This window comes from Eretmochelys imbricata, chromosome 19 (genome assembly GCF_965152235.1).
Source record: "Eretmochelys imbricata isolate rEreImb1 chromosome 19, rEreImb1.hap1, whole genome shotgun sequence".
NCBI lineage: Eukaryota > Metazoa > Chordata > Testudines > Cheloniidae > Eretmochelys > Eretmochelys imbricata.
In genome coordinates, this window is record NC_135590.1 from 21,001,097 (window position 1) to 21,017,791 (window position 16,695).

At 61.3% G+C, this 16,695-nt stretch overlaps 1 pseudogene across 1 annotated transcript; it reads right to left on the reverse strand.

Annotated features, from left to right (window-relative positions):
• Positions 1–2,161: 2,161 nt before the first annotated feature.
• On the reverse strand, positions 2,162–15,635 carry LOC144277087 (von Willebrand factor A domain-containing protein 5A-like; annotated as a pseudogene). The gene is made up of 17 exons (XR_013348389.1): positions 15,543–15,635; positions 15,072–15,191; positions 14,342–14,509; positions 13,580–13,694; positions 12,917–13,076; positions 12,706–12,794; positions 10,840–10,984; positions 9,607–9,680; positions 9,243–9,363; positions 8,957–9,117; positions 8,063–8,170; positions 7,633–7,801; positions 7,271–7,331; positions 6,485–6,649; positions 5,113–5,249; positions 4,509–4,634; positions 2,162–4,060 (listed from the first exon to the last, which is right to left on the reverse strand). The product of XR_013348389.1 is annotated as a von Willebrand factor A domain-containing protein 5A-like (transcript).
• Between the last annotated feature and the right edge of the window lie 1,060 nt (positions 15,636–16,695).

The following is a 16,695-nucleotide window of genomic DNA, read 5'->3' on the forward strand; positions in this document are numbered from 1 at the left end:
TTTGGAAGCGAACCGGTAAAGAGAAAAGATGGAGAATACAGCAGATCTCCATGAAATTCTGGCTGCTTCATGCGGTCGCCAGAGGGCAGCAAAGGATAAGGAATGAGAGGGAAGCAGCATTATAGGGACTGGACGGGAGGGGATGACTCCCTGGTCTCTTCTGGCCTTGGAAACTATGGGACCATCTCATCTTCCCTCGTGTGTAACACAGGCCCTAGCACTGGTCGCATTCTGGGCTGTATTAACAGGAGGGTCGTGTGTAAGACGCGGGAGGTAACCGTCCTGCTCTGCTCAGCCCTGGCGAGGCCGCAGTGGGGTACTGTGTCCGGTTCTTGGCACCACACTTAAGGAAAGATGTGGACACATTGGAGAGAGTCCAGAGGAGAGCAACAAAAATGACCAAAGAGTTAGAAAACCTGACCTGTGAGGAAAGGTTAAAATACTGGGCATGTTTCGCCTTGAGACCAGAAGACTGAGGGGGACCCGACAACAGGCTTCCAATAAGCGAAGGGCTGTTCTGAAGAGGACGGTGATCCATTTTTCTCCATTGCCACTGAAGGGAGGAGAAGCAGCAATGGGCTTAATCTGCAGCAAGGGAGATTCAGGTTGGATATTAGGAAAAACTCTCTCTCTCTCTCTCTCTCAGGGTAATTGAGCTCTGGACCAGGCTTCTAAGGGAGGTTGTGGAATCCCCGTCACTGGAGGTTTTTAAAACCAGGTTGGACAAACACCTGTCAGGGATGGTCTAGGTTTACTCTCGCTGACTCAAAGATTAAAGGATTTATTCCAAGAGGAGGTGTGAAATATACATTTGATAAGTGAAGTTTCTTGCTCAGAACTATTTCTGCTGCAGTAACTGACCAAGATGTTACCCTTCACGTATCTACCCTAGGCATTATACCGCACCCAGCACTGTCGTATCTGACTCCCAAGTATTTTCGAGTTATCCTCATAGCACAGCTGTAAGTGGGAATATCATCATCATCCTCATCCCTATTTTTGAAAGGGGAAACTGAGGCACCAAGCAATGAAGTGACTTACCCAAGGTCACGCTATAATTAGGTGATAGAGCTGAGAATTGAACTCAGCACCCATGTTCCCCAATCCAGTGCATCACTGGGATACTCTCTGCAGGCCAGTCTTAGATAGTGCACCCCATCAATATTTTGGTGACCACACTGTACTAAGTTTATGTATCATTGTGGGCCAGGAATTGTACATAACTCCATGGGGGAGGGCTATGCCAGCTCCTCCAGGAACCAAAAATACCAGGGGAGGGGTGAGTAAAGCAAAGCAACTCACCATCTATGTCTACACTGCACCCTATGCCCGGGCTCTGACTCATGTCTGAGCCCAAGGTCCCCTTCTGCGTGCACACAGGTCAGTCTGACTCAGCACAGGAAGCACTCAGGCCCAGGGTCCTAGGATGCTGCTCGGGGGATGGGTCAGAGCCTGACTCCCACTGAGACTCGGGTCCAAGCCCTGTCATTGTGCAGTGTGGACGCGGGTCAAGCCGCAGACCCGAGACAGAAGGTCTGCACAGTGCAGTATGGACATGTTAGCACAGCTAACCAAGACCCAGGTCCAGCACTGTAAACCCAGGCTTCCAATGAAGCCTGGACACTCAAGCACGGGCTTGGAAACACCGAGTCCACAAGCATGGGTTTAAAATGCAGTGTAGACACCCCACCGCAGACTGATCCGCTCAACAGAAGTTCCACGCCCTCAGGGGGGTTCGCACACATTGGGTCAAGCTGGCTTTTCCAGAAACGAGGAAATAAAGAAAGGACTTTTGCTCTGAAAGGATGAGCTTGAACTGACTCGGACCCATCTACGGACAGGACCTTCTGGGCTGGCGGAAGCGTTGGAAAGACTCTGACCTGCTGGGGCCCCATAAGACTGACGGGTGACTCCTGCTATGCTCAGTGTGTTTACATCGGTTTCTTGTCTTTATTATGGTTTCTCTGTGATGCTTTCACCACAGTAGAAGCCAGAAGTCCTGAGTCCCAGTCCCCCCTACTCAACCCACTAGGCCACATTTGCCTCCAGGAACCAAAACAGAACCCGGGAACGCCATGGGCCAGTCCCCTGCTCTCGTCGCTAGCATGCCAAGCCCAGCCAGAGCCAAGGAGAGGACCTCGGACCCAGGACCAGACAGGAACGGATGGGGCATTACAGGCTGGAGAGTTCATACATTAATGGGTGTGCTACAGTACATGAGGCTGTTTATGGTCACATATGTGTGAGTACAGATGGTCGTATGCTTTTATTTTGTTATTCTGTGTGTGGATTTTCTATCTATCTAAAGGCTCAGGTATACAGACTGGCTCTGCTTCAAAGTCCACTGGAGTCAGCTAGAAGCTGGGATATCCAAAGGCGCCGAAGGGAGCTAGGCAATCGGCTGCTACCAACGGAGTTTATCTGAAGACCACTGGAAAGACTTACTCCGGCTGGAGTTTCAGAGAGAGCTGGGGAACAGCTCCCATTGAAAAGAGCCTTTCCTCTGACTTCATTGGGTTTGGAATAGGATAGTAGGTTGGGATTTTCAAAGAGGACAAATCCCCTGGAACTGGGTGCCTCAACCACTTCTTCCAAAATCCCAGCCACAGGGTTTAATTTGCAAAAGCCTCGTAATATGGGCTGAAATACTGTGCCCCTTGAAGTCGAAGACAAAACCGCCTTTGATTTCAATGGACCAGGGTGTCACTGCTGGTATTCAAGTTCAACTATTCATAGTGGGAAGTGAGAATTAAGATCTCTGAATTCCGTCTGGCCTTTGGGGAAATCTCAGTCCCAGGGCAGCATTCCTTCAGGCCTTAAGGCAATTAATCCATTACCTGGTATCTTAATCCTTCCCTGGAGTAGCTGCACAATGTGGCTGTAAATTGAATTTATTGAGTTGCCTTCTCGGACACAGAAAGGCTGAAATAGGGACACCACCCAGCACAGAGTCATATGCTGAAAGCTGTTCAAAGGAGGTCAGTACTGGCTAACATGAAGTGGGAAAACTGTTTGCTTCTTCCTTATGTTCCTGCAGTTTCTTGATAAAAATAGCACTTTCTTTCCAGGGAATTAACCAGCTGAGGTCTTTCATCTTTTGCTTGAGTCCCAGGATGTCCTGAGAAGGGCCCGGTGCTGCCCAGGATGGACACAGCGTGAGCATTAACCGTCGAGATGGACGGTCAGGTTTTGAAGCATTTCTTCCTGTGGTAGAGAATTCAGCAGCTGGTGAATGGGGAGGGATTCACAACACGCAGCACGGGGCAAGCTTCCTCCATCTGCTGCCTGATTCCACCTTTCAGCCTTCACCACGGAATTGCACTTGCCAACACAGCACTGTTCAGCTGGAAAATGACTGCCCAGCTCTAGTCTGGACCTAGGCAGAGAGGAAATGAAGAATTAAGCCAATCACTGTGCTCGTGTTTGCGTTCAGGATTGTCCAGCGAAGAGAAAACTGCCATTACGACAAAAGGAGGTCATCTTTGGACAAGCAAAGATCCGGTTGGTCTGGCTGGCTGTCCAGTAGCTGAACTCCGTGCAGATGGGACTAGGTTGACACTGGATGGCTCAGGCAGGGTGAGGTCAGTGCAGCCACCTCTGGGGTGGGGGCCGGGGGCTGTTTACAGAGGGACCCCTCGGTCATTTGTAAAAGGCGAAGAGATGTGCAACATTGATGCAGGCGATCCCGAAGACTCTCCCACAATGCAGAGAGGAGGCGGCGGCTGTGAGCAGCGTGGGGGTTACTCAAGAGTGGGTCGGAGTGGGGTGGAACTGGGGGGCAGCCATCGCTCCTCTTCAGCCAGTGGGAGGCAGATGCATCCGAATTGGTGGCAGTGGTGGGATCCCAGCTGGGGGTTTGCTCCGGGCTGGGCACAGGCCAGCCAAGTGGGTCTGCACCCAGTGTCCCCTGCTGGCCCTCGGGCTCCCAGTTGGACGCCCAGGGTAGTTTGGGGAGTGGGTGCGGGGATCCTGGAGGGGGCTCAGAGCCCGAAGATGGCAGGGCCAACGATGCAGCCCAGCAGGGCATTGGCAGCTTCCAGGGACTCGCTCAGCTGGGCCCCTGAAATGAGAGGGGGGCACTGGAGAGACCCCAGCCCGGGGAACGAGGGGAGGGCCTGGGGGCAAAGGGAACAGAGCTCACAGCATGTGGGGGACTGGCGTGGGGGTTGGGAACCTGGGAAGTAAAGGTGCTGGGGGGCGGGGCACGGAAACCCCAGAAGGGTGCTGGGATTGGGATGGGGGCTCTCGAGGGCTGGGCTGTGGGGCCCCCGGGGGCAGGAATCTCAGGAATGGGGGCCCTGGGACCCATGGGGCACAGGCTCTCAGGGCCCTGAAGGGGGCTGGGCTATGGGACATGGGGGGCAGGCTCATGGCTCTGGGCCGTGGGGACAGGGGCGTGAGGATGGAGGTTCCTTGGGCCCAGGCTTAGGGGCCCCATGGGGCAGGGGCTCTCAGGGTCGAGACCCTGGATCCTGTCCCTGCCCCCCACCCCCCAGGCCCCCTCTCACCTGCTCAGTCCCGCACCCAGCCCACAGCCTTGGCCTCCAGCAGCTCGACTCGTCGCACTGCCCCACGGCCTGGCCGTGCAGCCAGACCATGGCCAGCACCGTAGCCCAGATGCTGGGGGTCACGTCCTGTGGGGGGCAGGATAGAGACAGCCTGAGTCAGCGCCCAGCCTGGCCCACTCCCCTGACCTCCATCCCTCACCCAGCCCTCCCCCTTCCCTTGGGACCCCCCCACTCCATCCCCCCACCCCGACTCAGAGGGTTCCTATCACCCCTGCTCCAGCACTGTGGACCCTCTACCCAGATGCCCAGTGCCATGTCCAGGGAGTAGAGAGATGGCCTGAGACAGGGCCCAACCTGGGCGCCTCCATCTGGCCCTGGGCCCCCTCGATCCAATGCTCCGATCCCGTTGGGGGGTTCCCAGCCCCCCGATCTGGGCCAGTCTCGCCCACTGGGCTCCAGGTTCAGGAGTCCTAGAATCCAGCCACCCTCAGACTACCCCCTGCCCCCGACTGGGTCACCCCCAATCTCATCTGGGAGCAGAGAACAGGCCCAACCCATGGCACCTGCCCCTGATCTCTCCCCTCTCCTCTGCACCCCCGCTCACCTCACTGGGTATCCTCCCCCTGGCGTCGGTCTCGCTCACCCCCAGCACAGCAGCCAGCCAGGGGTCCAGGTTCCACGAGACGTCGGCATTTTGCAGAGACACCAGCCTCAGCAAGGGAGACTCCTCCGGTGCCCGCTCTGGGGAGAGACACAGGAAGATGGGGCTGGCACAGGGTTGTGGGTACAGAACAGCGACATGGCCTGTCCAGGCTGGGGAACAGCCAACAACCTTAACTGTCACCCTCTGTGTGGCCTTAACTCTGTCCCTCCATGGGTGTCCTTAACCTGCTCCTCTGCACACTTTACCCCACTACAGACATCCTTAACTCTACCCCTTCTTGCACCCATGGGATGATAATTAACTTTCAGTTGGAGATGGGCACCCAACTCCCTGTGACTGTTCCTGCCCAGGCATTAATTCCACAACCCCACGGTGTTTCTCAAACACAGTCTGTCCCCGGGACTATCCCCCACTACAACCTGCGATACAGACCTACATCCGCAGAGAGACACAAGAGTCTAAAGGGGTAGCGGGGATGGGATGTTACAGAGTCTATATGATATTATAGCCATGCATGGGCCAGGGTTACGGGGCAGAGTTAAAGTTATCTGGGCTACAGTCACTTTGTATTTCCAGACTCTCCAAATGCAGGTTTTAAGGTAACCTTCACTTTAAAATTTCTGCCTTTTGTGGGTTTCTTCGTTTATAAAGCAAAAGGTGCCAAGAAAGACTTTTGCCCCTGAACTCGCCTGTACAAACCTCCAAGCTCAGACCCAGCTTCACAAGGTTTTTTTGCCTGGGAATTTCCCTCTGGCTTTATTTCAGAGGGAACTGCTCAGGGACATTCCTGTTACGAGAAACTACTGATCCCCGCCCCACACACACCCCCTTAGCTCACTGACACAAACTCACACCCCAAATTCCACCTTCACAGAGTTTTTTGCCTGGGGGTTTCCTTATTTTTTTATTCATTTTCTTTCGAGATAATTTGCTTCATGACACTAAAAAAAACAGCCAAGAATTCCCCCTCCCTCAGCGACACAAAGGTTTTTCACCCAGGAATTTCCTTCGTTTTCTATGTCGTTTTTAAAGACTTGCACAGCTCCGTGACCTTCAGGGCACATGGGTCTCTAACCCGATGAAGCGTCACCCTGGCGTTTGCCCACCCCCGGAGTCCTGACTCCCAGCCCCCTTCACCGTTCTGGGGTGCCGTCTCCGGTGGGGCCCCCTGATTGCAGGACTGTCTGCCCTTGTGTTGGGCCCCCCCGGCTGAGCTTTGGGAGGCCACGGAGCCAGGACAGGCGCTTGCGAGGGAGGAGATGGCCGGCGCTGGACTTTGGGTGCTGCAGACATGCGTGGCAGAGGTACTCACGTGCCGCAGCCAAGTCACGGGACAAGCGCCCGAAGACGCTGCGCTGGTTCGGTTCGTCCAGGCGCACTCCGCTCGCCGGCCGCTCGCAGATGGGGTCTATCGAGACCCAGTCTATCACCTCCATATAGTCCATGATGAAATCGAAATTTAGGGAGTAGATGGACAGAGAGAGAGACAGACGGACACGAAAACAGACCCAGAGAAGCAAAGGGAGGGCAGAGAATTCCGCCCCCCCCAGACACTTAGTGCCAATGCACCGCTGGGACCCCTCCTCCATACCCCCCAGCCCCTTTCCCCGAGCTGGGACCCCCCCACACCCAGCCCCATCCTCCTCTCCCTGCAGCTCCATCACAGCCAGGATCTCCCAGCTCTTGCCCCTTCCCCCCTGGCTGTGACCCCCGATCCAGTCCACACAGCCCCATTCTTCTCCCCCCAGCCAGGACGCCTCCTCCAGCCCCAGGGGATGCAGGGGTGGGTGCTGCACTCCATGGATGAGGGCAGGATGCTGGGGGGCGAGAGGCCCCTACTAGCCAGGTCTGCTCATGACAGCAATGTGCCCGCCCCTCCTGTCCCTGCATCTGCCCGGGTCGGTCTGTCTGTCTGACTGGGTCTGTTTCTCTCTCTGCGTCTCTCCGTCCTGTCCCCGTCTGGGTCTGTCGGCTGATTCTCGGTCTCTGTCCCTGTCTGACTCTGGGTATCCGCATGCCTGTCTACTTCTGTCCGTCTGTCTGGCACAGACCCCTCTCTTCCGGCTGGGGTGGGGGGCGGTGCTACTCCCCGTCTCACCATGCTTGTGCCCCTGCTCTCCCCATGCCCCGGAGGTATGGGGATTGGGGTCGCCGTCACCCTGGAGCAGGGAGGGGGCAGCACAGCCCCCGGGAGTCAGGGGGGCAGGGAGAGGGGCAAAGGGACATTACCCCATAAACATGATGCCCCCTGCATGCCCCTTCTGAGTCCCCCCCTCTTACACTGGGATCCCCCTGTGCTGGGATCCCTCCCTGGCGCCAGGTTCCCTCCACCTCCCCGTACCGCCCCCAGTGCCAGGTTCCCCCTCCCACCCGAGTTCCCCCCACATGCTGAGTCCCCCCCTGGCGCCAGGAGCCCCAGCCCCTTTGGGGGTTACCTGCCAGCGGGACATCCCACCTCACCAGCTGCCCCCGCTCCACGTCCACCCCCACGTAGGCCGTGAGGGAGCAGATGACCCTCGAGCTCAGGCTGGCTTCCAGTGCCCGGCGTCCGTCCCCCTCCGACCCCGCGCCCACGGCCCACTCCAGCTCCAGTAGCAGCGACTTGGCGGCCAGCCAGTGAACGGGCAGCCTGTGCCAGGGAGAGAGATTCACGGGGTCAGCCTGGACACCTGGGTTCCAGCCGCTGCAGGGAGGGGAGCAGGGTCTAGTGGGATGGGGGGGGGGCAGGACTCCTGGGTTCTATCCTGGCCCCGGGAAGGGAGTGGGGTCTAGTGGTCACAGAAGGGGGGCTGGTCCCATCCTCTCTCTGTTCTGCTGGGGTGAGGACGTGGCGGGGCAGGACCCAGCAGCCTGGGGTGGGGGATGGGAGCCAGGGGAGCATTGCTGTCACCTGTCTCCATCCTGTGGCTGCAGGGAGAACTGCGGTGTCTCCTGGTAGGTCTGGTCCTGGATGCGATACTGCAGGGTGATGCCCCCCATGGGAATGTCTGGGGGCTGCAGGGAAAGAAAGGTGGTCAGAGGTGGACTGCAAGGGGGGAGAAGATGCCCTGGGACCCCTCAGACCCAGCTTACAGAACAAAGGGGGCAAATACACCCAATGAACACCACTTGGGGGGCTGGCTTAGTAAGCCCAATGGCCGTCATTAGGGTCCAGAGATAACAATCCCTATTGAGCTCAATGGGGCTGGGGCAGCTCAGAGACTTCCAGCCCAGTGGCTATCATTAGAGGTCAGAGTTATCGATCCCCACTGAGGTCTCGTCTACACTACATACTTTGGTAGAACTACATCGCTCAGGGGCATGAAAAATCCACACCCATGAGTGGCGTAGTTACACTGACCTTAGCCCCCCGTGCACACAGTGCTACGTCGGCAGGAGAGCTTCTCCCGTCGGCTTAGAGCGTCTTCTCCAGACGTGCTACACCGGTGCAGATGCACCGATGAAAACTTATAGTGTAGACCTGCCCTGAGATCAATGCAGCCAGGCTGGTACAGAGACCTGCCGCCCAATGGCCATCATTAGGGGTCAGATTTATCATTTCCAACACAGATCAATGGGGCTGGGGTAACACAGAGATCCCTGGCCCAATGGCCATCGTTAGGGGTCAGAGTGAACTCTCCCCATTCAGAACAATGGGGCTGGGGTAGCTCAGGGAGCTCCAGCCAATGGCCATCATTAGAGGCCAGAGTTATCGCCCAGGAGGGGACCGTGGGGCTCCTGCCTCAGTCACTGACCCCGAGCCCTGGGGGCACCCCAGTTCGGGGGACCTCGCTCTCCCTCCTGGGGCTGCCCGCGGAGCTGGGCGTAGACAAGGCACCGCTGCCCAGCAAAGATCACCTCGGGGTCCCAGTGCAGCAGCTCCGCCTGGATCCCAGGGGGCAGATCCCAGCTCAGTGAGATCCCGGTCACCGACAGCTGCAGGGCCCACTTCAGAGACTGAGGCACCTGGCGGGGGACCGGCACACACATGGTGGGCCAGGACTCCTGGGTCGTGTCACCAGCTCTGGAGGGGAGTGGGGTCTAGTAGGCTAGAGTGGGGGAGTTGGGAGCCAGGATTGCTGGGTTCTCACCTTGGGCTGCATGCGGTCCTGTCCGGTGATGAACTTGGCGCTGCCCCCGACTGCCCGAGCAATGCCTTTGATCAGAGCCGTGGAAGCCCCATCCCCGATGCCGAAGGAGAAGCACCTGGGGGGGGGGAGGGGGCAGAGACCGGAGGGGGAGGGGCAGAGCTGGTGGGGCCATTCTAGTGCTGGGTGGGGGCAGGGCAGTTGGAGGGGGGCCAGTAGGGCTGGCTGGACTGGGGGGGGCTCCCCATGCTCGTGGGGCTGGGAGGCAGGGTGAGGCAAAGGGTTGGGCAGATGTTGGGCACTATGGTGGTGGGGGTCCACATGATGGCAATGCTAATGGGGGCAGGGCTGGGGGGGGGGTTAGGCACCCACAGTTACCTGTGGGTCCTCTGCGATGATGTCCTGGGTGTTCTCTACCTCCCCATCCGTAAACACGAACAGCTGAGCGGGGGAGAGATGCTGTCAGAGCCAGGGACCCCAACCCCCTCAGAGACACCCCCTCCCTGTTGGGAACGGGAGCAGCCTCCTGGAGAGTCTGCCCCACTGACCTTCCCAGAGACCCCCAGCCCCATCCCTCCCCTCCCAGAGATTTCCCCTGAGGGGCTGACAGACGGGGACTGCTGACCTCCCCTATCTCTGTGACCCCCAACCCCGAGGCATGACCCCAAACCATCACCTGTTCACCGGCCCCTGGAGACAAGAACCCACCAACTGCTGTGGCCACTTTTCCAGGAGCTCCCTCCTGACCCCCCACCAGTGACCTTCCTGCCCCTCCCGGCTGCAGGGCACCCCCCAGAGCTGGGCACAGCACAAAGCGCTGCCCCTCCCAGCTCTATACAGAGGTACCTCCCCCCCGGGGTTGCTACGTGCCACGCCCTGCTCACACCCCCAGGGGCAGTGGCCCCCCATCTGGCCCAGAGCCCCAGGCCCACTCCGAGCAACCCCTTGGCCCCGCTCGGCTGCCCCCCAGGGCCCCCAGCCCCTCTCCGATCCCCTCTCCCAGGGTCTCCCCCTTGAACAGCCTCTGAGGGGAGTGTGGGGGGGAAGGTGGGCAAAGAGGGGCCTGTAATGGCGTATGGCCCACAGCGACAGCTGGGAGCAAACACCCCATGGGAGGCAGCGGGGCACTGGGAGTGGGGGGGCGCTCAGAGTTATTGCAGAGAATCCTTCCCGGGGGCTGGCTGGGGGCGGTCTTACCCCATCCTCTGGGCAAGCTGACCCCCACGTTTGGGGTGGGGAAGGGATTTTCCCCTGGCTCAGACTGGCAGAGACCCGAGGGGGTTGGTCTCCCTCGGCAGCCTGGGGCACTCACTGGTTTGAACCGGAGAAACTGGGGGGCGTCGCTGTGACCTGACGCCTGTAACTCAGGGTTTGGGGGTGCCGGTGACTCAGCCTGAGGGGTGGGGCTGTCCCCAGGGGGAGCGAGGAGCTGGGGCCTGATGAGATGATCAGGATGGTCCCTTCTGTCCTGAAAGTCTGTGAGTCTGTCCCCGCAGGCCCGCATCCCTCTCTGAGACCCCCCACATCACCCCTCGGCCCCACAATCACTCTCCAGGCCCGCCCCAGGATGCCCCTCCGGCTGGCCCCAGCGCCCCGGTACCTGGCGTGGGTGCCCGTCCCGGCAGGGGCTGCGGTAAACGGCTCGTAGCGGCTCCAAGATCTCGGTGCCCCCCAGGTTAGCCTGGAGCAGCTGGAGGCGCTGCAGGGACCCGGCCTTGGTCTGCCGGGTATTCTCCACGCTCTGCCTGCGGGGGGCGCCGACAGGTCTGGGGCTGGGACACCCTGCCCCCAGCCAGCCCTGCCCCCTCACCCACCGACACCCCTGTCCCCCAACCAGCCCTGCCCCCTCACCCACCGACACCCCTGTCCCCCAACCAGCCCTGCCCCCTCACCCACCGACACCCCTGTCCCCCAACCAGCCCTGCCCCCTCACCCACCGACACCCCTGTCCCCCAACCAGCCCTGCCCCCTGACCCACCGACACCCCTGTCCCCCAGCCAGCCCTGCCCCCTCACCCACCGACACCCCTGCCCCCAGCCAGCCCTGCCCCCTCACCCACCGACACCCCTGTCCCCCAACCAGCCCTGCCCCCTAACCCACCGACACCCCTGTCCCCCAACCAGCCCTGCCCCCTCACCCACCGACACCCCTGTCCCCCAACCAGCCCTGCCCCCTCACCCACCGACACCCCTGTCCCCCAACCAGCCCTGCCCCCTGACCCACCGACACCCCTGTCCCCCAGCCAGCCCTGCCCCCTCACCCACCGACACCCCTGCCCCCAGCCAGCCCTGCCCCCTCACCCACCGACACCCCTGTCCCCCAACCAGCCCTGCCCCCTAACCCACCGACACCCCTGTCCCCTAACCAGCCCTGCCCCCAACAGACAGACATGCCCTGACCCCCAACCCACAGACACACCCTGCCCCCAGCCAGCCCTGCCCCCTCACCCACCAACACCCCTGTCCCCCAACCAGCCCTGCCCCCTAACCCACCGACACCCCTGTCCCCCAACCAGCCCTGCCCCCTCACCCACCGACACCCCTGTCCCCCAACCAGCCCTGCCCCCTCACCCACCGACACCCCTGTCCCCCAACCAGCCCTGCCCCCTCACCCACCGACACCCCTGTCCCCCAACCAGCCCTGCCCCCAACAAACAGACATGCCCTGACCCCCAACCCACAGACACACCCTGCCCCCTAACCAGCCCTGCCCTGACTCCCAACCCACAGACACACCCCGTCCCCTAACCAGCCCTGCCCCCTCACCCACCGACACCCCTGTCCCCTAACCAGCCCTGCCCCCTCACCCACCGACACCCCTGTCCCCCAACCAGCCCTGCCCCCTGACCCACCGACACCCCTGTCCCCCAACCAGCCCTGCCCCCTCACCCACCAACACCCCTGTCCCCCAACCAGCCCTGCCCCCTCACCCACCGACACCCCTGTCCCCCAACCAGCCCTGCCCCCAACAAACAGACATGCCCTGACCCCCAACCCACAGACACACCCTGCCCCCTAACCAGCCCTGCCCTGACTCCCAACCCACAGACACACCCCGTCCCCTAACCAGCCCTGCCCCCTCACCCACCGACACCCCTGTCCCCCAACCAGCCCTGCCCCCAACAAACAGACATGCCCTGACCCCCAACCCACAGACACACCCTGCCCCCTAACCAGCCCTGCCCTGACTCCCAACCCACAGACACACCCCGTCCCCTAACCAGCCCTGCCCCCTCACCCACCGACACCCCTGTCCCCTAACCAGCCCTGCCCCCAACAGACAGACATGCCCTGCCCCCTAACCAGCCCTGTCCCCAACCCACCAACACCCCCTGCCCCCAACAAACAGACATGCCCTGACCCCAACCCACAGACACACCCTGCCTCCTAACTAAGAGACACCCTCTGTCCGCTAACCAGCCTTGCCCCCTAACCCAGACAGCCCCCTCCCTGCCCTTCGGACTCACGGGTAGAAGGACTCGAACTCAGACCCAAAGCCATACATGTTGAAATAACAGCCCAGGGGCAAACTCTTCAACAGGAGGACCAGGGTCTCCTGGGGACAGACAGACGGATAGAGAGCCAGCCCCACGGCCCAGCCAGCCTGGGCTGCTCCCCCGGCACGGCCCCACGGGCCCATCTAGCGCAGGCTCCCGCCTGGCCGTCCCTTGGTGCTGCTGATGCGCTGGCGGGACAGGTCTCTGCGTCCATGGGGCAGGCCGTGCTGCCGGAGCGGCCCAGCAGGAGGACGAACTCCCCGGCTGGCTCTGGGCCGGCACCACCTCGGGCACTCTGGGCAGCAGGGTCATCATCACGGCCGGGTCGCCCATCAGGGAGCCTGCGGGGAGATGGGGGCCAGCCCCCTAATAGGGTGGGCATGGGGTCGAGCCCGTGAGCCACCCCCTCAGAGCCCCATGACTGTCCCCAGAGACCCACCCCCACTGCTGTCCCTCCCCCACCCCCTCTCCCCTTAAATCCCCACCCCCGTACCCAGCTCCCCAGTGCCTGCTCTCCCATCCCCAGTTCTCCCCCATGCCTCCCAAACCTGCAGTGCTCCCCAGTGCCCACCTGCTCCCAGACACCTCGCCCTGCCAACGCCAGCTCTGCCAAGACCCCCCACTCCTGTCCCCCCCACCCTCGCCTGCCTCCAGATTCCCCCAGCACCCACCTTCAGCAGCCCTAGGACTCCCCATTCCCCAATCATCCCCCTCATTGCACCATGACCCCCCCGATCCTATGTCACCGCTCAGCACCTACCTCACCCTCCCCAGATTCCCACCCTATGGATCCCCCTCTGCGCCCCCGCCCAGGGGTAGTAGGGTTCAGGATCCCCTCCCGCACCTGGCTCGGCTCCGGGCAGCCCGGCCTCCAGCACCGCGCTGGGTTTGGGTGGCTCCGTGTCATACACCAGCAGCTCCAACTCCCTGTCCCACGGGGGGGCCTGGGCCAGTGACACCTGGGGGGCGACAGACACACAGTCACCTCCACACGGTTCCGGGGGGGGCAGGGTCCTGCTGGCTCTCGCGCCCGGCTCGGCACCCGCCAACGGAGACGGGGTGAGGGGCAGACCCTGGGAACGCTGGCTGGGCCCCCCGGGTTAGGTGGATAAAAGAGAAGGAAAAACAACCCCAAAGGCCAACGTGGGAACTTGGCTTTTCCTGGTGAAAAACTGCAAAAGTTTGACATTTTGGGGAGTCTAAATCTTTCCAATTTGGGGGTGACATTTTCCTGGTCCCCCCACCTCCATTTACTTCCATTGAGAAACAAGGAGAGGGAAAATCCCAGACACTAAACACTTACAGAGCCCAGCAACTGCCAGGGATTTCATCCCCAAACTGGCAGATTTCTGGGAAATTCCCCAGATCCGTTGCTGTCACTCGATCCCCCACCCCCTCAATCATCCAAAGAGTCTGGCCCATGCTCCCCCTTTCGGGACCCACCCCGCACCCTACACCACATCTCTCACCCCCGGGACCTTCCCCCCACCCACAGCCCCGTTCCCTGGAACCCACCCCTCAGCCCAGAACCCTCCCCCTGCCCCACCCCCAGCACCCTCCTCCCAGCAGGGATGGCTGGGACCCAGGTGTCCAGGTGAGCCCTTACCTGGGCAGTGGTTAAGTTCCCGGCTGTATAGCTCAGGGGGGTGAGGGGGCAGTTGGAGAGCATGTGGTCGATGCCGTGGGGCGACTGCAGCATGGCGCTTCGGCTCAGGGTGTAGGGCAGCTCCCCCTGGAGGACCCGTGGGACCTCCTGGGTGATGTTCTCCCCATCCTACCCTGCAGAGAGAGACACGGGGTGAGGGCCAGGGGGCTGGGAGAGTGGGGGAAGATGGGGGGTATGAGTTTTTTGGGGGGTATTGGGCTTGAATATCAGGGGATTTCAGGATGGCTGGGGTGGGTCATATACCCTGGGGCGGTGACTGCAGACCTGGGGGGGGGGGGGCGCACTTACCGCAGGGAACACAGTAGTGGCCTATGGGGCATTATGGGGGCTATATGGGTCTTTCACTGTGGGGTACGTAGAAGGGGCTATGGAGGTTTCAGGGGGTACAGGCTGGGGGGTCACTCACAGTGGGGTGTGTAGCTGGGGTTCTGGGGGCTATGTGGTACAGGGAGCTATGTGGGATCTAGGGCACTTAAAGGTCTGGTCTCAACATGGGGCATGTAAAAGGGGTGCAGCATGGTTGGAAGCACACAGCTGGGGTACAGGAGGGTCTCACCATGGGGCGTGTGCGGGGGGGCGGGGGTCTGTTGGTGTCACAGTGATGGGGGTAGGGGATCTGTGGGTCTCACTGGAGGGCGCGGAGTGGGGACAGGGGGATCGTGGGTCTCACAGTGGGGCATGTAGCAGAGGCGCAGGGGGATCTGTGGGTCTCACTGTGGGGCGTGTAGCGAGGGTGTAGCATGGTCAGCAGCACGTAGCGGGTGGCCCCGTCCCCGTACAGCTCCTGTGCCTGCCGGGAGAGACAGGGTCACCCCGAGATCCCTGTCCCCCAAGATCCCCTGCCCCCCCCGACCAGCACATCCCTGTACAGCTCATGCACCTGCTGGGAGAGATGGGGTCACCCCGAGATCCCCTCAGCCCAGTCCCCTCCTCTCTCCCCCCTGGGACCCCCCGCCCCCAGCACCTGTCTCTTCTCCTGGAGCTGGGCCTGGATGCAGGCCCCCCGCAGCCGGGCCTAGAAGGCGTCGACAGCCGTCTCGGCGTCCACGGGGAATTTGAACACGGCCTCCACGGACCCCAGCTCCTCATTCCTGCAGAGCAGCTGGCAGCCCACGTCCGCCACAAAGCCTCAGATCAACACCGACACCGAGCTGTGGTGCAGGGGCACTGGGGGGAGGGGGACATCAGCCACAGGCCCCCCACGGGCACCGGGGGGAGGAGCCACGTCAGCCATGGGGCCACCCTCCCCCTCACAGCACCGTCCCCCGCAGCCCTGACTCACCCGGCTCCTTGGAGCTGGTCAGGAGGCCGCAACTCATCATCTCGGCTCCAGGGTCGGGGATCTGTGTGAGGGGAAGGTCGGGGGGTGAGATACAGGGTTCCCATGGAAACTGATGGGCACAGGGTGCCCTGACACCCCCCCCCCACACACACACACACTCAGCGATGGCTCTGAGACCCCAGCCCCACCCCTCTGCTCAGCCAGGTCCTGTGGCAGGGAGTCCCACAGGCCCAAGCTCCTGAGATCAGAGTCATGGCTCTGCTCCAACTCTGCCAGCCCCCCACAGGGAGGGGCAGGCAGGGACTGGGGTACAGCTGGCAGTTGGGGGATGGAGAGAGAAACATAGGGGGATGTATGGGGATGGATGGACAGATGGAAGGAAGGAGAGGTGCAGGGGTCAGACGGACAGACGGAATGAAGGGGGATGGGGGACTCGTGCGTTAGAATGAGGGGGCTGGGAGCCAGGACTGCTGGGTTTTATCCCCAGCCCCTGGGAGGGGGGCCCTGGAACAGCGACAGGGGTTGCAGGGGACTCGGCTCGGTCACTGGGGGGTTGTTAACCCGGCTAGGCCCTTCTCCCCACTGTCGCCCTGCAGAAAAGCAGAGGTTTGTGGAGCAGGCTCCAGCTCCTGGCCGTTCTTGGCAAGGACACGGCCCTGCTATTTACTCATCTTTCACCCCAGGCTGGAGCAGTCGCCATAGACCCCCCCGCCCCAACGGGGGTGAAATGCAGCCCTTGGCCGTGCCCAGGGGCTCCCGGCGTTCTTGTTCCATGCCCCCGAGCCGTTTGGCCTGGGCCTTGGATTTGCTGCCTTACGACGGGGTAAGAGGGCGGCAGCCGGTTCATTTCTCCCGCAGCAGAAATCTGGCTCTGAGGCGTGCAGGGAGTCTCCGCGGAGGAGCGGGGAGCTGAGGGTGGGATGGGGGCGAGGAACGCCAGAGCTGCCGTGAGCGAGAGGGGCTCCCAACCCCACTCTCCGAGCCTCGTTTCTGCTTGCCACCACTCCAGCCC